The sequence below is a fragment of the Sphaeramia orbicularis genome, chromosome 21 (genome assembly GCF_902148855.1).
Source record: "Sphaeramia orbicularis chromosome 21, fSphaOr1.1, whole genome shotgun sequence".
NCBI lineage: Eukaryota > Metazoa > Chordata > Actinopteri > Kurtiformes > Apogonidae > Sphaeramia > Sphaeramia orbicularis.
The window spans coordinates 10,471,601-10,493,148 of NC_043977.1; positions in this window are offsets into that span (position 1 = coordinate 10,471,601).

Below are 21,548 nucleotides of genomic sequence, written 5' to 3' on the forward strand. Positions count from 1 at the left end.
ATACTTCCAAGAGTTTTAGCATCAGATAAACAGAAGCAGCAGCAGCTGTGGGATGTAAATGAGCAGAGAAACAGCCGAGTTTGCAGCATTTATCAAACTGTCCTCTTCAATAAGTGTTTATATCAGTGATGTGAAGGCACAGATCAGCTGTTAAACTGCACATTTAAGGCTGTTAAATGGAAATACTCACATTTTTCTAACCTGTAATGAGCGCTGATGCCACACAGGAAGATTATTACAGGGTTTTCACCGAGTGTCCATCATCCTCTGAGCTGTAATATCACACTGAAGATGGAGGAGGAGGAGGAGCTGAGGGAAAGGCCACAGCATCACTATCACACATGCAGACAGAATACTGCATTAATACTGCAACAGAGACCACACTGAGATACAGTAATACTGCCCTAAAACCAAACAATCAGATGGAAAAAGACACTTTGACAGCGTTCACCACAGTCGACCTTAAAGGTAAAAACATCTGAATGGAGGCCTGTTCACACTCCTATGGATATTTTTGTAAATGTAAACCATTAAAATAGATACATCTGTCTACATGACCTACATGACCCCAACCACTTGCAATAATTCCACAATAATTTGCACATCAATATTTTTTTTTTTTTTTACCATCTGTGACTCATGATATGTAAGAGTTTATTTATTTTTTGTAACCTTCAGCATCAGGAAATATTATCATTATCTGATTCTGGTTCATTTAAAGTCACAACTTCGCATTTGCATCATCTTAGAACAAATGAATTTACCAGAAATGAAGACAAAATGGCTGTAAAAATGTTGTGTTTTTCTCATATGACTTCCACAAAACCTTTAGAAAGTTTGTTTTTTCTTGTTTAGAAAGTTGACTGCAGATGTATTCTTATCCACTCCTAAACTGTCAGAAGTGAATTGCAATCATTTTTTGACTAAAATGCGGAAATTTTAATAAATCAATGCTAATGCTTAAGCATGTTCACAACAGAACCTCAGTGAGCCCAGGAAAGGCACATGTGGGACTCCAGAAAGTTGAGAAACTCCACATTTCCTTGAATTTAGAAGCATATTGGTTGAATTAATGATTGAAAAGTCCGTCAGAGACCCTGGTCGTGGTCTCTGAGGGTTAAATCATGATGAAGATCTTTTTTTGTTGCACAATTTATAGTTGGTTGTAGTTGTAGTTCTATGGTTGTAGTTGTGGTTGTAGTTGTGGTGATGGTTAAGGCTTTAATCTGCCTCTAATATGAGTCTGTCCATTTAAACACAGGTCTGTGGTTGTAGTTTTGTAGTTGTAGTTGAGGTTGTGGTTGTAATTTTGTGGTTGTAGTTGTAGTTTTGTGGTTGTGATGTAGTTTTGTGGTTGTATTTGTAGTTTTGTAGTTGTAGTTGAGGTTGTGGTTGTAATTTTGTGGCTGTAGTTGTAGGTTTGTGGTTGTAGTTGTAGTTTTGTGGTTGTATTTGTAGTTTTGTAGTTGTAGTTTTATGGTTGTAGTTGTGGTTGTAGTTTTATGGTTGTAGTTTTGTGATTGAAGTTGTGGTTGTGTACTTGTAGTTTTATGGTCATTGTAGTTTTGTGGTTGTAGTTGTGGTTTTGTAGTTGTAGTTCTATGGTTGTAGTTTTGTGGTTGTAGTTGTGGTTGTAGTTTTACGGTTGTAGTTTTGTGGTTGTAGTTTTAGTTTTATGGTTGTAGCTGTAGTTTTGTGGTTGTAGTTTTAGTTTTATGATTGTGGTTGCAGTTTTGTGGTTGTAATTGTAGTTTAATGGTTGTTGTTGTGGTTGTGGTTTTGTAGTTGTAGTTTTGTGGTTGTAGTTCTGTAGTTGTAGTTTTATGGTTGCAGTTGTGGTTGTAGTTTTGTGATTGTAGTTGTAGTTTCATGGTTGCAGTTGTGGTTGTAGTTTTGTGGTTGTAGTTTTATGGTTGTAGTTGTGGTTGTAGTTTTGTGATTGTAGTTGTGGTTGTAGTTTTGTAGTTGTAGTTTTGTGGTTGTAGTTTTAGTTTTATGATTGTGGTCGCAGTGTTGTGGTTGTAACTGTAGTTTAATGGTTGTAGTTGTGGTTGCAGTTTTATGGTTGTAGTTGTCGTTGTGGTTGTAGTTTTGTGATCGTAGTTGTAGTTTAATGGTTGTAGTTGTGGTTGTAGTTTTGTGGTTGTAGTTTAATGGTTGTAGTTTTGTGATCGTAGTTATAGTTTAATGGTTGTAGTTGTGCTTGTAGTTTTGTGGTTGTAGTTGTAGTTCCATAGTTGTGAATGTAGAGGATGCTGAAGGCTTTAATCTGTCCCTAATGCGAGTGTCTGTGTCTTCTCTGCGTCTGATCACAGCTGTGATTTATGGCGTCAGCATCTGATTTGAATAATAACACATGGAGCGGCGGCGGCGGCGGTGGTGGTGGAGGTGGAGGTGGTGGAGGTGCAGCGGCGGTGGCGGTCTACCTGTCTGCCATAAGTATTGTAATTTAGTCCTTGAATAATTCCCTGCGGTAATCAGTGGAGCAGAGATCTACCTGTGATTTATTATCACTTAAAATGATAACTGAGCTCGACAAAGCATGAAGGCATGAAGGAAGGCAGCGGAAGGCCGACAGAGAACAGAGAACGCACTAGGAGTGTACGGCGAACGGTGACGGCGGCGGTGACGGCGGCGGTGACGGCGACAGCGGTCTCCAACAACGTGCCAAAGGACTGATTAACAGGACAGAGATGAAGACGTCACAGTCAGAGGAAATAATTAATTATTTAACAAGTGTAAAGTAAAAGGTGTCATTAGTTTTATGCTTGTTTAGATTGTTTACCAGAGTATTTATCACTGGGTTCAATAGAATTTACTGTTTCATGAAGGTTTATGGGATGCTGTAACTTTGTGAAAGTGTTAGAGTCGAGACGTTTGTATAACTATATGCGCAATTATAGAAACAGAAAAACACAGGTCTGTTCACTGGTTCACAGATCTGTTTTATGAACATTGAAATGATCATCTTAGTTCATTTTTAAAATATTTGAATGTAGAAATAAAACATATTGACACTTTAAGTCACTGTTTTTGATGCTTTTAATGAGCACAGCTTCATTTCATGCATCTTAATACGTGAAATCTGATGTATTTCATGTGGTTTTTCCATCACTAACATTTACTGTCCTGTTCTGTTAAACAAAACTACCATATCTCAGATTATTCACCTTGTTCAGTAGATTTGAGAATTAACCAAACAAAATCCACATTAAAGATCTGACTTCACATCTTTGAAAACATCTTCAGGTGTTTCTTCAGTTCATCTGGTTTTATCGTCTGACACCAACATCATTAAATGTAAAAATAAAAGCCATCATCTGGAAGTAAAAGTTGCAGATTCTTCTCAGTGTCTGTCTGAGAATCTGCCGACAATTATCTGAACATCAGAGCTGAGATTGGGGGGGGTGGGGTCGAATGCTGCCATCTCCATGGTAACAGATGCTGCTGGAAGCTGGAGACGGAGCTGATGAGTCACTTTAATTAGACACTGGAAACCACGTTAGTTCATCAACACCTCAAACAAAGACCGGGTTCAAACTGCGGTCCAGGAGGTTTAATGATGAAACCAAAGGTCCACCAGCGCCACCTACTGACCGCACCACACCATTCATTCACTTGTGACTTTGTCCAGTAAATCTGAAGCAGAATTTGGGGATTTTATGGAAGCAACCAGTGATTCTCCAGGTGATTGTAAATGTTGTCGACATGTTGGTGGACAGCGGCTGCAGACCCTCAGACCTGAACCAGGACAAAGATGTTCCATCACATGACACCTGCTGACATCACATGACCCACATCTTGGAGGTCTGGAACAGATGAGCCCCCAACCTGGTTCTGGTTTAGATCTGGATCCAGTCTGGTTTAGATCTGGGTCAGGTCTGGTTTAGATCTGTTTATTTCCAGGTGTTTTTACTTTTTCATCATCATCTGTTAAAGTTTTTAGTTCATTTCAGTCTAGTTTGACTATTATATTTTAGAACTCTGATGCACATCATCATCATCATCATCATCATCATCATCATCATCATCATCATCATCTGCAGGTTTTTCTCCACCACAGAAATAAACCTGTATTCTTTCATTTCATCTGATATTTGAGTTCATGTGTAACTGATGATAGAAGGCCGATGATCCCAGATGTACAAGCTCCACCCACGTCCTGGATCCGGCTCAGCTTCCGTTAAAGCTGAACCAGTGGATGAATAATGGTTCCATTTGTGTGATGATGGAGCCCAGTTTGTGCAGCTCAGAGTCTGGATAATGCACAGTGAGTCAGGGATGCCCTTGTTGCAGAGAATGAGCTAATTCATCTTGACATCGGCCGATTCGGCTCCAGAAACCAATGCATTACCATTGATTAATAGTATAATTACAGCTGCTATCGTCCGGCTGCAGAGACTCCATAATCAGCTTCAAAAAGAGCATCAATCCAATGGCTCGGCCTGTTCAGGGGCTGCTGGAGACGTCGCAAACACCCAGACCACGCACTGAGATCGCAAACACAGAGATCACAAACACAGAGACTATCACAAAGATCCCAAACACCCAGACTACACACAGAGATCGCAAACACCGAGACCAGGCATAGAGATCGCAAACACCGAGAACACCACGGAGATCGCAAACACCCAGACTACGCACAGAGATCGCAAACACCCAGACTATGCACAGAGATCGCAAACACAGAAATCGCAAACACAGAGACCACCATGGAGATCGCAAACACCCAGACCATGCGCAGGGATCACAAACACTGAGACTATTCACAGAGATCACAAACACCGAGATCACGCACTGAGATCGCAAACACCCAGACTACGCACAGAGATCGTAAACATCAAGACCACGCACAGAAATCGCAACTACATTCAGTCCATTTCACTTCCATCATTCATTCACATGATAAAACCATGTGTTCACCCTCAGCATCACATCATCATCATGACAACGCCATGGAAACCTCCATCCAGAACCAGATCCAGATCCAGATCCATCAGTCCTCGGTGTCTCAGTAGCAGAAGGACATTGTTCACTCTGGTTTTATGTGTGTATTAAACCCAACAGAGTGAACAGTGGATGTAAAACTAACACCGTAACACACATGAAGATGAAGATGAGCTCCTGTAATCTTCATCATCACACCGTGACCATCCAGGTGTTGATAACGGTTGCCATGACACTGTCCACATTGAAGTTTTCAGCTGTTAAAGGTCATGGGTTCTGTCCCTGTATCGGCAGACAACAGCGTCCTTTACATAATGGACAGCTGTAGGACACCAACCGCTGCCGCCATCACTTGCCACCGGATGCCGATAAACGCTATGATGGATGAAGGCATCAGTCAGCCGTGAACAAACTCCCATGATGCACCTCAGGGCTTGTCAGCGGCCAATAAAACCTGCAGCTCAGCCCGTTTTTTACTGGAGGACAAGTCCAGAGGTGGACCGGTGTGAGGAGAGGCTCGTTTCCATGGTAACAACCACACGGAGACATGACCAATGAGAAGAGGCCTGGTCTTCACATCCTTTTATATATTAAATATGGAGGTCAGTGTTATATGATTATTCTACCTTTAACCCTGAAAGACTCAAACATCAACCTGAACCATCCACTGATGCAACTGTTTAATACTGGTTGATCCATTAATCCTTTCAATACATATAAATAATTGGCGTAAAATACAGTTGCTCATTTTTTCATGGTCTTCAGAAATGACCCATTTGGAGATTTAAAGGCTCCGTAGTTACTGTGGAAACACTGTCGTCTTCTACAACATTGATTCACCAATAAAACCCATGGAGTTGGATCAATGACAATGGATGGGCACACTGGGTTTATATACATTAATAGATAAAATGAATAAAAATGTATAATAAAAAATTCTAAATAATAAATATCGTAAAAAAATATGTATATAAGCAAAAATGGACTAAAATGAAGTATAAATGAATAAATTACCAACAAAATGAACAAAAACAGCATGGAAATTCACCACTGACATAACATTGATTTGAGTTAGTGATTTATTCTGAACATGCAATGAAATTTAACATAAATGTGAGAAAGCAAACATAAATAATAACACAAATATCAACAATCATAGCAATCTTGGACAGAAGAACAGCATAACAGTTCCATTTACATGCTGCTTGATATTGATACTTCTACAGACTAACGCCCCCCATTTCGGTCTCAGTGCCCCTCCACACCTTTCTCTTTCCAAACGCCCTCTGGTGGTTTCCCAACACCCCCGTTGAGAAACACTGGTCTAAATCAACGCTCTGGATCAATCAAAGCCATCCTGATGGGCAGATTCCTCTTATTACGGACTCATCTTTTAATGAATAGTTGATCGGATGTCCCAGCAGGACATGAACGCACCACGCTGTCAGAACTCGTTCTGATCGGGTTTATTGATTGGAGCTGGACCTGAAACTGTTCTCACACTCAAACGCCCTCAAGAACGACAGAGGACATGTTTCCACCACAGTTTACTTCAAAATGAACACACAGGAAATAAAATGACCAAATATGGACACTGTCTGGTCCCATGATCACATGTAGTTCATAAAGTCTGTATTTAGAAACAGACACTTTTAATCCTTTATAGAGCACTCAATAAAATACTCTGAAATTCAAAGTTTCAACCTTAGTGTGTTATTGGACATTGTCATGAACTGCCTCATGGGTTGCCGTGACAACAGTCTCCCTCCTCTTGCCATAAAACATCTGAACAGCACTTGTTAAAAAGTAAACACATGCAATAAAAGAACTGTTATAATATAATATAATATAATATAATATAATATAATATTACTATTATTTAATATAAAGTCACTCAGATTCACTATTAACAGCTTCAGAATTTATAGTGTTATAAAAACCAACATGATTCTTGACCTCACTGAGGCAAAGAAGTAGCCCCATATTTAATGTCTGCAGGAGTTACCAAAAATAGTCACTTACCCGATAAAGAGTTAAACAAGGGAAAAAAAAACAGACAAGTAGTTGTTAAAGGAGTGATATTTAGCTTTTTTTTTTTTGAATGGAATTATACATTTTAAAACGTTTCCCTGTGGTCTCCATAAACTGTAAATGCTCTGCTTGGGTCTGAATTCTTCATTGATTCAACTCCACAGGTCCATCTTCAACCCTATTTCTGAGTAATGACACCAGAAAGGTGGTTTGGAGTACTGGCCCTTTAAATGCAAATGAGCCACTTCAGGCCCTGCCCCCTCCAGGTTGTTGGCTGTACTTTTTGTCCCGTTCAGCCAACAACTGAACATTTTAGGTAATGGGCTCTAAGTTTGGACATGTTTTCAGTTTTTACTACAACTGCTGCTGCTGCTAAACAATTATGTTGAACATGGGGAAATGTTCGTTGGAAGTCTTGACCTTATATGTGCAAATGTTGTGATGTAACTAGTTATAAAATGTAACAAATTAAGCAGGAATTGGCAATCAACTTGATTTTTGCCCAAATGAATATAGAGATAGCTTTGCAGAACCTGGAGGGTTCAAATTTAAACTTTACAAACTATTAGGGTCCAAATACACAAATAAATGAACCAAAGACTAATAAAAGTGGGTTGAGATAAATATGAGCCCTTTAAAGGTCCCGTATTATGCAAATCTGACTTTGTGACAGTTTTCTTATAGTAGTGTGTGTTGCAGTAGCCACATTATGAGGTTCGAATTTGAAAACTGTCTGTTTCCTCCCTGCCTTGCTACACCACAGTTTGTGAAAATGCCTGCTCAAACGGCCGAGTTTGAGTTGGCTCCGTTTATGACGACATAAGCGGATTTAACTCCTCCCCCTGACTGTGCCCCCACCCTCGCAAAGCGAGCCCCGCCCTGGCAAAGTACCTCTTGGACAACAAACATGGCGAAGGCGAGACACGCAAGTTGTGGTGTTGTTGGCTGCACACACCAACACGATAGTTTATTTTTGCTCCCCACTTCCGAGCCTCTCCGTAAAAAGTGGCTGGATTATATCTGTGATGGTCATGTACCAAACAACATTCCCAAACGCTTGTATGTGTGTCCCCGGCATTTCACGGACGAGTGTTTTTTAACATAGGCCCATACAGCTCCGGCTTAGCACAAAGACTCCGAATCCAGAAGGACGCAGTACCAACGCTTCGTGACCCAAGTACAAGTGTGGGAGATGTAAGTTCTTATCATTTTTTTGTATCTTTACTGCATAACCCTACATTACGGATAAGCTGGTGGGTGTTGATGTGTACGTCTAACGTTAGCATGGCAGCTAACATAGCTCGGTTACTGCTGCTAACGTTTGCGTCCCCGTTAACATGCAAGAGCTGATAATATCGAGAGACATTCAACAGAACTACTTTGAACACGGGCCTTTTGTGGTTGGCATCAGTATAGTTAGCATCAAGCTTGTTAGAAGCTGCCTGCATTAGTGGCGGCAGGCGTCTTTCCGTGTCAGGTCCACGAACCCGACACAACACCGCCGTTTTCCGTCGGGGCTCAATCACGCCTCAAGGCAAAGAAAGCCAGTGTTTGGAAAGACGTTCTGTCTGAGACATGTGTATTGTAGACGAGAGAGCCATGGCTTCACACTCAACATTAGCGCGTAGTACCGCTAGCGGAAGCCGCGTCCTCTCCCAGAGAGGGGAGGGGGAGTGGGCGTGGACAGATGCGTTCATTTGCGTACCCGGAAGCAGGCCCAGAAACGGCCTGTTCTGAGGAGGGCTGGTGAGAGAGACTTTTTCGACCGCTGAAACTCCGAAAAAAGGATGATTTTGGGGCGAACAAACTTAAATACTATGTTTTTGGGCCTCTGAGACCTATATGACGTGACTGAAAAATAGCATAATACGGGACCTTTAATGCCAAACTCTGCAACAACTCTGGCATACTGAGTTTTAACCGTCCTGTATCGGGGTGAGCATATTATGCACACTTTGAACTTCATGTTGTAAAAGTAGATGGTTTTGGTTGAGAGTAGATGTTTGGGTTAAACAGGTGACTTACAGATGAGACGGCTCATAATTAGGATTCCCGTTTCTATAGATACAGGAGGCGGAATCCTGTCGTTCATGTGTTCACTGGTTTCATGTCAAGGCCATCATTGAAGACCAGAGGAAACAGGAAACGACGGCAAAGCTAGTTCCATTTTCGTCTCCGACTCCAATCAGGGCTTTGTTTTTCTGTTTTTCTGCCTCTGAAATTGACTTCAGATGATAGTGTCGTCCAATTACCTGAGACGTTTACGCGCCCAGCCTCCAGAATGTTGATTAAAACGCCTCATAATGAGACGGCGACGGATTGGGTCGAGGTGCCGGAGCAGAGCAGCGCCTTTAACCCTTTGAGGTCCGAGATGGAAAAACACAGAACCATCACATCTGAATGGTTCATGAAGTTCACTGTGAATTAAACCTGAATGGACTAAAACAGTCAGATGGATCCAAAAACAGTTCCCTAGAAACAGTATCTGTATATTTATGGTTTTTCCTGTTGGTTCGTCTGTTTCATATTTAACCCTTTAACCCCTGGCGTGTCTGTGGTGAGCGCTCTGAATGTATGATTTATTTTAAATATTCATAAAGATTCAACCGTTTGCTCAATAGGTAAAATGTCAAACGTGCTGATAGAATAGAGCAGAGCAGTGAGTGAGGCCGATTCACTACAAAAATAGACTTTTTTTTTTTTTTTTTTTTTTTTTACATTATTTTCCGTATGTGTTTTTGGTTTGCTTTTACTGTTGTCTCTAATGTGGTGATTTTCCTTTTGTTTTTCTTTTTTTTTTTAAACTGTGTTTTTAGCAAGTTTGGACCATGTCACTATTTTTTGGAGTTCAGCCAGGTGCCGAAAAGCAGCTGGACTGATTCAGAAAAAAAAGAGCCCAAAACAAAAATTGCTGGACCCAAATTCAAATCCTTGTTGTTGTTCAGTTTGTTCCAGTTCACAGATCATGTTCAACATCCTAATTCTCCTACTGGTGTACATTCTGAGTGCCTTATTTTTTCCAAACCTGTCTAAGTTCAGTTAATCTCTTTTTCTTTTTCTGTTATTCCACCCCGTTTTGACCCTAAAACACACAGTAAAACAAAACCACTGAAGAAAAGGAACACAAGCGCAGACTCACAGCAGTTTTTTTATGCACCTTTACCTGAGTTAAGCTCATTTTCTGATCTTAACCCACGTCTCCATGTTCAGAAATGACACGAATATGAACCAGAACCAGTGAATTCAGCAGGTTTAGACGTTTTCACGCTGCGTCATCCCACTGTCATGGTGACAGTTTCCAGGTGAGATACATGGAGGTGTCATTAAACAGAGGTCACAACTGACCATCAGGACCTGGGGGGGAGGTCACCTGATCTGACCCCCGGGACTCAGAGGACAACGTCACTCAAACCTGAACCAAGACATGGATTCAATCTGTTAAATATGATAGATTTGACCACAAACCTCACTGTTACCTCATTAAGATGTTGATAGTTTATGCATTTCCTCTAAGTGGGCGGAGTCAGCAGAACACGAGGTCACCTGATAATCCATGACCAGGATTTTATCATGATGTAGGGGTCTGTTTGTTGGTATTTGACCATTAAACTCTGCAGTTTTACATCATTTTCAGCCATAATACTGCAGTTTTAGATAAAAGAAGAAGAAACAGCTCAAATCTGTCACTGATTAAATGCAAGGACGTCTGTTTTTAGTCTTTTATTGAGTGACTGAAGTGTGAAAACGACTGTGATAGTGTAACGTCTGCGATCCTGCTGTGGATGAAGACGTTCTATCTAAACCCACATCATCTGGAACCGACACTGTCTGCCTGTGGTTGGATTGGACTCTGATAAACTCACAGGTCACGTCTGGATTTGGGTTGTTTTTCTCTGTTTTAAGTTTTGAACCGTGACCTAAAAACCACAGTGTTTTGAGTATTTGATGCTTCAAACCTGATGTTTGTGTTTTAATGTGAGTCTGACAGGTCGATGTGGAGGAAACAGACGAGAAGACGAGTCCAGAGCAGATCCACAAGGGCCAGAAGAGGAAAAAACAGACCAGAAAACTAAAACTAGACAAACCCAGAACTGAACTGTGCAAAGAAATGACAGAAAACCAGACTGAAACCTGTGGAAGACCCCGCCCCCTTTATACAGGTGGAGCTCCATTCATCCAATCAGAGCCACCAGAGGCTCATCAGTTCACCTGTGGACACACTTGGACTCATTTACTCAGGATGGTCCTTGAATTCTGACCCATCCACTAAAATTCCTACACTAACACCCTTCTACCAAGTGAGTACAAAATGCACACTGACACATTTTAACATCTAACATTTGACCTGACACAAAAATAATCATGCACTGTATATTAACCAGACATATTCATTCATTCATTCATTTTCTGAACCCGCTTTATCCTCACTAGGGTCACGGGGGTCGCTTGAGCCTATCCCAGCTGCATAGGGGCGAAGGCGGGGTACACCCTGGACAAGTCGCCAGTTCATTGCAGGGCTAACCAGACATATGATGGATGAAAAAAAACATAATAATAATAACATTTAATGTAGAATATTTAAAAAAAAAAAAAGTTTTTTTATTTTTTTTTGCATCAAAAAAATAGCTTGTTTAAATTACTAACATAGTATTTAAAGGAGTATTTGGTGTTTTTGTTTATGGATCAATTTGAATAAATAAAAAAAATGTAAAAAAAAAAACAACTTAAAAACAAACTGTATGAAAAAAATGTTACATTATTTTGGCACTGTACCATACACACTTCAGGTGATTAAAAGACTTCTATGATACTAGAGGGATAATTTATAGAGAGAGTTAAATGTATAGAGTTAAATGTATAGAGTTACTATAGTGACTTTTCAATTAGAAACTGAATGAAACTTTAATGAGTCGTGTCTGTTCTTGTAGTTTTTGATTGTGTTTCATTACCTGTTAAAGCTCATTTTAATCCTTTCATGTGCCCCTGTTGTACGTCCCTGTTGTATGTCTCGCCGCCAACCGCCGTTCAGTGTGTGAATGTGACGGGTTTGTCGTTGTGCGTCCTGAGCCAGTCGTCCGCGGTAACCAGACACACTCCTCACACTCTGCAGCCAAATCAATTAACATCTCATCTATAATGTATCAGCATCGACCCATCTGCAGCTCGGCTAATTGTCAAAGGACTCAGGTTGCACTTTTACTGAGGAGCGGCGGCGCTTCGGCGCAGACAGCGACACCCCGACACAGGGGGCGGGGCAGGAGGGACAGCTGGGGGAGGGGCCACAGGTGGAGGTTTACACTCACAAAAACAAAGATATTTTCTACATGAAAACAGAGTTTTGGGTCGAAAAATGGAGAAAACTGTCGTTTGTTTACATCCACATGGAGGAGGAAACGACAACATGGAGGCGCTGGCAACTGTAACCATAGCAACAACATCATCAATGATACTGAACATATAGCAGCTTATGTGCATTTATCGTTGCTTTGTTTAACATGTTTTCTAATGTTTCTGTTTTATCGGCAGGCAGCATCTGTGTATGTTTTATTAAAAGACTCCCAGATGGTGTTTTCTTCAGCGTCGATTAATTGACAGCAACATTTTAGCATCAAATTGTGTTTTTGTTTTTGTTTTTTTTTTTACAGAAGTTTCCATTGACTTCCATTTAAAATATTCCCATGTGTTTCTAAATGGACTGAAGAACAATTAGAAGTAATTAATTGTTTAAAATACTTTTGTTGTCAAATAAATCACATTTCAGTAAATCATCCATTTGTGTTGTTCCCAAAACATTTCTCCACGACTGTTTGAACCATTACACAGCTGAACTCATGTCCTGTAAATAAAGATAAAGAATAAGACATCAAAGACCAACCTGAGGATGTAACCAGCTAGTTTTCTTTTTGCAGGACAACACCTTACTGCACATGCTCAGAAGAGGTATTCTATGTACTGCTGATGTACACTATTGCCACCTACTGAAATATACAGACTAAATAAGTCATGCTAAAAAAATAAGTGTGTGTTTTCTGCCAATGTACGTCCATCATCATTTTCCATGTTTTGTTATATTGTGAAACGTCCATGTGAAATAAAATGAATGTGAGTGGAGTCCTACAGCGTTTTAACACCAGGAAGTCAAACCTTAAAATGGGTCATATTTACCTAAACCCACTTTTATTAGTCTATGGTTCATTTATTTGTGTATTTGGACCCTAATAGTTAAAAAAGTTTGAATTTGAACCCTCCAGGTGCTGCAAAGCTACCTTTATATTCATTTTGACAAAAATCAAGTGGATTTCTTCAACCTGTTTTAATTCCTGCTTAATTTGTTACGTCCATAACTAGTTACGTCACGACATTTGCACATATAAGGTCAAGACTTCTGACGAACATTTCTCTGAGTACGACATAATTGTTTATCAGCAGCAGCAGTTGTAGTAAAAACTGAAAATATGTCTAAACCTGGAGCTGATTACCTAAAATGTTCAGTTGTTGGTTGAATGGGACAGAGCAGCACAGCCAACAACCTGGAGGGGGCAGGGCCTGAAGTGGCTCATGTGCATTTAAAGGGCCAGCGCTCCAAACCACCTTTCTCATGTCATTCCTCAGAAATGGGGTTGAAGATGGACCTGTGGAGTTGAATCAATGAAGAATTCAGACCCAAGCAGAACATTTACAGTTTATGTAGACCACAGGGGAATGTTTTTAAATGCATAATTCCATTTTAAAAAAGTAACATATCACTCCTTTAACGAACAGAGGATGGAACGTGAAGCTGGTTTTAAGCCTCCATCACGCCACCATCTCCTCCAGTGTCTGTTCGTCACATCTTCATTTCAAAAGCGTTGTTTCCTTCAAGTGGCAGCGTCCGGAGCAGCTGGGATCACACTTCTTCTTCTGCTGCTACAAGATGGACTTCAAAGGCCTGATGGCGGCAGCGGTGGCGAAGCCTGAGCGTCTCAGAGAGCAGCTGTTTGAAGCCCACAGGTCAGATGGTCACCACGTAATGAGTCCAATCCACTTCAAACACACAGGATCCAACCCAGTCACCATGGAAACGGCGTCACATTTACATCCTGTACGACGAGACGCTTCGTACGGTGACCGGTCTGTGTTGGACCAATGGGATGATGAGGTAAAGACAGGAAGTCCATATTTGGTCAAACATCACTTCTATTTGTCACTAAACTCAGACACCTCAATAAGAACTTTATCAGCAAATAGAACATGAACAGAAACAAACTGTAGTTTAAAGTTCAAGAAGAAGAACGGGACATGACTTATGCTGCCTTCACGTGTTGTGGGATTTATGGGAAATACTAATTACAAACTGGGAAACTGCACGTGAATGCCCCCTCACATTGTATTTTCCACTGAAGAACTGGAAAAAAAATGAGCTGGAAATAACCTTTGACCTTTTCAACATGATGGAGAGTAACAAGGGATTCATGGCCAACGATAAAGGATGGTTTTATTAACGTTCTGCTGCTGTTAGCAGATCATTTTACACATTTATAGTATAAACAATTACATGTTACACTTTTTTTCATGTTACTTATTCTGTAAATTGTTTTGTTCATTATATTTACTATTTAACATATAATCAAAAAACTAAGTATCTCCATCCACTGTCATTTATCAAACTACATTGATTTATTACTTTTTGGAGGAGGAAGAGGAGGAGGGGGAGGAGGAGGGGGAGGAGGCCTAACCTCCACCAGCTGTAAAACTCATCTCCAAACTGATAAAGACATTGAACCGAGGTACTGAGCGCGCTCAGATGGTATCAGACCGACCTCATGTAAACACGGATGTAGAACGGGAAAATGAAGACGTCGAACATAAAACTACAGCTTTTTTCCATTTTTATGTATTTTTGCAGATAAGCCTGCGTGTTTTCTTTGTCTTGGCTGATAAGGTGTGTGATTGGCTAAGTGGCAGCCACTATCTGATGTGGTTTTCCGGAGACTCCTGCAGCTGGAGGCAGTGGCGTTGGGGCTTCGGCAGTGGCGTTGGGGGTGGGGGGTAAGGGGGGTTGGTTGATGTATGGTGGCGGCGTCCCCTGTGTCAGGTGACAGAGATAATGGCGGCCACATCCTCTCGGAGGAGCGCGTCCTCCTGCTCCCTGATAACCGGGTCGACTCTGCAGCCGCCGCCGACACCCGATCCGTCGCCCTGCGGCTCGCCGCGCTCCCAGAACGCACTGCACTGGCTTTAGCTTTCACAAAACAGGGGAAGATGAGAGCGGCGGGTCTGGGAGTAATGGACCAGAGGATCCATTAGTCAAAGACACACACTGGAAACAGACCGAAAAGACGGCGAGAGGCCACGGCAACCTGACGCCCAATGAACACCAGAAAATGGGGGAAAAAACCCGCCAAAAACATGGACAGAATACAGACAAAAATACTGACAGTTTAATGAAAAAGAGCCGCATCACATCATCATTTGGCTCTATAATACTACTACTACTACTAATAATAATAATAATAATTTTGATTTGATTTATTGATTTATTTATTTCGAACATGCAAATAAATAAATAAATAAATAAATAAATAAATAAAAATAAATAAATAAAAAAAATAAAAACAAAATAAAACATTCAAATGGACAGAATCTATCTCCAAGCACATACAAGTCTGAATTTTGCATGGTCGAAAAGGAGCAGGAAGAAGTATGAACTTATTTAATCTAACCCCTCAGTGCTTTTACACCTTTATCGATACAAGAGTCCAACAATAATATTTTCCTAATTTTAACATCAAACCACGACAAATAGATAATGCAGTAACTGAATTACACCCAACAATATGATCATGGCAGTACAGTCATACAAGCAGACTCTACAATTCAACCATTTTCTTCAATAATTACAGCATATTTATCAGTACAACATCATCCATAAACAAACAGTCCTTATTGTCATTATTTAATACTGTACCTCTCAAGAATCATTTTTTTATATCTTTTTTTAAACTGAATTATGTTAGACATTTGTTTTATCTCCACACACAATTTGTTCCACAATTTTACTCCACAGATGGTGATACAGAAACTTTTTAACGTAGTGCGTACTTTATGAATGTTTAAATTTAACTTTCCCCTTAAATCATAGCCTCCCTCTCTTTCACTAAAAATTTGTTGAATATTGCCTGGCAGTAAGTTATTCTTTGCTTTGTACATTATTTGAATAGTTTTAAATTCTACAAGGTCAATGAGTTTTAAAGTTTTAGAATGAAAAAATAGTGGATTTGTGTGTTCACGAAAACCAACATTGTGAACGATTTTTATTGTTCTTTTTTGCAGTATTAAAAGTCTTTGTAATGAACTTGTATATGTATTTCCCCATATCTCCAAACAGTAACTTAAATAAGGTAAGATCAATGAATTATACAAAATCTGAAGGGATTTTTGATCCAATATCCCCATTGCTCTGGCCAGGATTGAGATGCTTCTAGATAGTTTGTTTTGTACATGTTTTATGTGAGGTTTCCAGCAAATTTTATTATCAATTATCACTCCCAGAAACTTGTTTTGATTCACCCTTTCTATGTCTACACCCTCTATCTGTACCTTTACCTCATTACTGGTTTTACATTTACCAAAAATCATGAATTTCGTTTTACACAAATTTACTGACAACTTATTTTTGTCGAACCATTACTTTTAGCTCTGAAGTGATTATGTCCAAAAGTTGCTGCAAATCCTCACTGCTTCCCAGAATATTTGTGTCGTCAGCAAATAAGACAAATTTAATTTGTTCAAATGCTTTACATATATCATTAAAAACAATTTAGGTCCCAACACTGACCCCTGGGGGACACCACACCCAAACACTCAGAACTACAGTCTTCCATCATCACAAACTGTTTCCTGTTCTCTAAATAGCTTCTAACCCAATTCAGCACCACTCCCCTGATTCCATATTGTTTCAGTTTATTGATTAAAATGTCATGATTTATGGTATCAAATGCTTTTTTTTTTTTAACTCAATGAAAACTCCAACTGTGAATTTTTATTGTCTATGGAATTTGTGATTTCTTCAGTGAGTTCAGTTAATGCTAGTGATGTTGATCGGTTGGTTCTGAATCCATATTGACTGTCTGAAGGTAATTTGTATTTTTCTATGAATGTGTCTAATCGGTCATTAAAAAGTTTTTCGAGGATTTTGGAGAATTGTAGGAGAAGAGAAATAGGCCTGTAATTTGTGAAGTGGTGTCTGTCACCGTTCTTGTATAATGATATGACTTTAGCCATTTTCATTCGACTTGGAAATGTCCCGGTTTGGAATGATAAATAATGATAAATAATAATAATAATAATGAAGTTTGCTGTGATTCATTCAATAACCAACGTAGCTGCATTACCTGATGTTAGCATTAATATATATTGAATTCTGTGGTCTGTCTGCTCAGCGCTAATGAGCTCAGGTAGCCATTTTTAGCGTGTTTGTACATTTATACCGTTATAATATCATCTTTTCTAATTCCTGGTTTTTATATCCAGTTCTCTTTCACTGGTTAAACTCTGATTTCCTTCAAATAATTGTCCAGATTAAACATTTTTTCATTGTTTGTTATTTTATCGTCCGACCTGATGTTATCATATTTCTATCAGACTCTTTCAGTTGTTGTTAATCTGTTCTTTTATTGTTGTTGTCATCATTCAGGTCTGTTGTTATGTTTACAGACCATGTCATCATTGGTGCCATGGTCTCCATCTGCAGTTGTGGAAGGCTCATCCGCCTGGTCCTCAGACTCCGACAGGAGCTGATTGTTGTGGTCAAGGTTGGCGTTGAGGTCGAGGTCATCGTGGTCGAGGTCATCATGGTCAAGGTCATCATGGTCAAGGTCATCATCATGGTTGTCACTGTGGTCAAGGTCGTTGTGCTTGAGGTCATGGCGGTGGTTGTCCTTGTGGTCCAGGTCATCATCAAGGTTGTTGTTGTGGTCATTGTGATCAAGGTTGTTGTGGTCATCTTTATGGTCTAGAAGGTTGTTGTGGTCATCTTTGTGGTCTAGGAGGTCGTTGTGGTCGTCCTTATGGTCTAGGAGGTCGTTGTAGTTGTTGCTGTGGTCGAGGTTGTTGTTTTCGCTGTTTTCGAGGTCATTGTCATTGTTGTGGTCGAGGTCATTGTGGTCGTCTTTGTGGTTGAACTTGTTGTCATCGTGGTCGAGGTCATTGTTGTTGTTGTTGACAGGACCTGCTGACTGTGGTTGGTCGAGGCCGTTGGATGCTTGAAATGCAGATGGTTCTTATTTTTAGCGCTGATGCAACGTCTGTCTGACTTCTGTGTCAGTTTGATTGTACTGGCGGTGGTGGCTGCAGCTCTTTAAAGCTCCTATGCAGATGAATGCTAATGTTGTCTGTTTAGGAATTCAGACGGAGGCTCCGGAGCCTCTGAATGGGCCATGAATTCATCAACGGGTAAATGAAGCAGAACTCACACCAGGAGGCGGAGCCCCGTCCTCAGCATCAAACCATCATCACAAAACAACAGCATTAGAACCCCCACAGAACCACCAGAACCAGTGGAACACGTCTGCATTTACACCAACAAACACTGGGGTCAAACATATGGCCCACAGACAAAAACCAGTCCCATCCCAAAGGGTCCGGTCCAATCCCAAAGAGTCCAGTCTGGCAAAAATAACAGTGATGATATTAATAATAAACAGAGTTAAACTCACTATAGTTGAAGTTCCACAGTCAGACCAATATAAAACCCCTAAAATAACAGAATAATTCATAAATAACAAATACAAATTTACATCTTTGTTTTAGTGTGAAAAAGTAAAATTACATAAAAATATTTACATTTACAAACTATCCTTTACAAAAAATATGAACAACCTGAAATGTCTTAATATAAATCAGTGTAATTGTACCAATATTCTGTCTGTTATTAAATGTTTTGTGTATTTGCAGATCCACTGTGATCTGTAAGTTATAATGTAGATGTGGAAATGATTAACTGAGGCAGAATACTGGTAAAATTACACTTATTTATATTAAGACACAGGTGTCAAACTCCGGTCCTCGAGGGCCGGTATCCTGCATGTTTTAGATGTTTCCCTCTTCCAGCACACCAGACGGTCGTTATCAGGCTTCTGCAGAGTTGGATGATAGGCTTATCATTTGAATCAGGTGTGTTGGAAGAGGGAAACATCTAAAACATGCAGAATACCGGCCCTTGAGGATCTGAGTTTGACACCCCTGTATTAAGACATTTCAAGTTGTTCATGTTATTCACATTTTTTAAAGGGTAGTTTGTAAATGTAAACATTTTCATCATGTAATTTTACTTTTTCATACTAAAACATAAACAACACAAACACACCTTGTTTTCCTCATATTTTGAATTAATGCAGGCTATCTATTTTTGTTCATTTTGTTCATTATTTTGTGGATTTTTGTTTATTCTTTTCTTAATTTTTGCTCATTTTAAGAATTATATCCCCCAATGTTTTCATGATTTTATTCATTTCCTTGATAATTATTTTCTTTGGTTCATTATTTTATAATTTTTTTGGGTTTTTTGTTCATTATTTTATTCACTTCCATCCATTTTCTTGATTATTCTCTTCATTTTTGTTACATTTTAAATACTATTTTACTGGCTCCAAAAGATGCAGAAACAAAACTCAGAGATAGGTTTTACCATTTAATGACTACAGGAAAAAAAAAAAAAACTCTTCAGAATAACAAAGCTTGGAGAACACCGGGCTACAAGTCTTCTGAACTAAAGGCTGGAGAGGTTTTCTGGGTCGACGCTCAGGATTGTGGGCATGCGGTGGAGGCAAGGAGACTCGATCAAAAACAAAATAAGACAAGACGAAGGTCAGAGGTAGAAAAGGCAGTCAGACTGAGATCCAGGATCACAGAGTTTACCGTGACGATCTGATGAAGAGCGTAGGTCGGAGGTGCAGATAAACCATCCCTCTGATTACTGGATGATGAACAGCCGTGGCAATCAACAGCCTGTCGCACATACACGCACACACACACGCACACCATATTCTCACAATTTTGTTCCATTTCTGCATTATTTTCTTAATTTTTCCCTTTTTTTAAAAAAAATTGATTTCCTGTTTTGTTTTGTTTTAAATTATGTTATTTATTCATTTTCATGATCGTTCTCTTCCTTTTAGATCATTTGACCAAACACAAAAAATAATTTATATTATAATATTGGAAGGTCTCAGAACGTCTGTGTGTGTGTGTGTGTGTGTGTGTGTATGGGTCTGACAAATTGAGACCTTTTTAACTGGCCAGTTGGGTAACTACAGTTGAGGAATAGTCCCTTATCCACATTAAAAATCTCGGCAAATTGATTGGACCGATATTTTGGGAGATATTAGTCATTCTTAAATACAATAGCCTTATAATCATGTTGCTCGGTTGACAGGATGTGCAGCACCATGCTGCATGATGGGAAATTAAGTTCAAAACAGGAACAGTGCATTTACTAACTTCAGTCCCCAGATATCGGTATTAATATGACCAGTGTGCTAGTAATGTATATTAACCAATGTTGGTGTTAATCACATATATCATAACTGACATATGCCAGGATGAAAAAAAAAACAAAACAAAAACCTAATCCAGTTTTTATGTAGACTACTGAAAAAAAGTGTGGGTTTTTTTGTGTCAAAAAATATTGTTTACATTACAAACATGTCATTTAAAGGGTTAAAAACATGACAGTTGTTGAATATTTGTTTTTTTGTTTATGGCTCAAGTTGATGAAATACAAAAAAATGTAAAAAGTTCAAAACAAACTGTAAAAGTATTCTGACATTAGTACGCCATGTGCACATTCTACACTTTAGGGGATTTGAAGGACCTCTGTGATACCAGAGGGTTAATGGTCTGTTCTTGTTTTGTGGTGTATTGGTTCGTTCTCCCATTGGTTCTAATTAGTCTGATTAATAATTCAACTCTGACTTTTCGACCTTCTCATTGATTTTTGCACCAACGCTGCTGTTGGAGTCATGTGAGCGTGGATTTGCTGTTTTCCGTCCGTCCTTGAACAGATGATGTTGGTAATTTCTATAAAGCTCGTCGTGACCCTGAAAGCCGTGGCTTTAAAATGAGATAAGGCCAAGGCGGCAGCGGCGGTCAGGGCCTGAGGGGTGAATACATTTCCATCCCAACCGTCCTGTTCAAACAGATTAACACTGAGGTGAATCTGAACAAACGTCCTGATGCTGTTGAAACAGCTGAACTTCATCTGACTGATCTGAAGGGAAACGTCACAGTAACATCATTCATCCATTGGATTCAAACACAACCACGTCAGACATCGACAGAACAATCCGAGTTAACCCTTCAGAGTCCCTGAATGCACCATCATATCCAAATCACATAAATGATTTAAGACAACGTATCAGCAGATAGAGCCTCACTGAGTTTTCACATGTCAAAGTAAAACTGTGAAGTCAATGGTGTTGAAAGGACGAGAAAAACCAGACACATGATACACAATAAAAACACAATTTACACCAATATCATCATCTCATTTGGTTCAGGAAGAGACGATGAAAACAGGATTATAAGGTGAA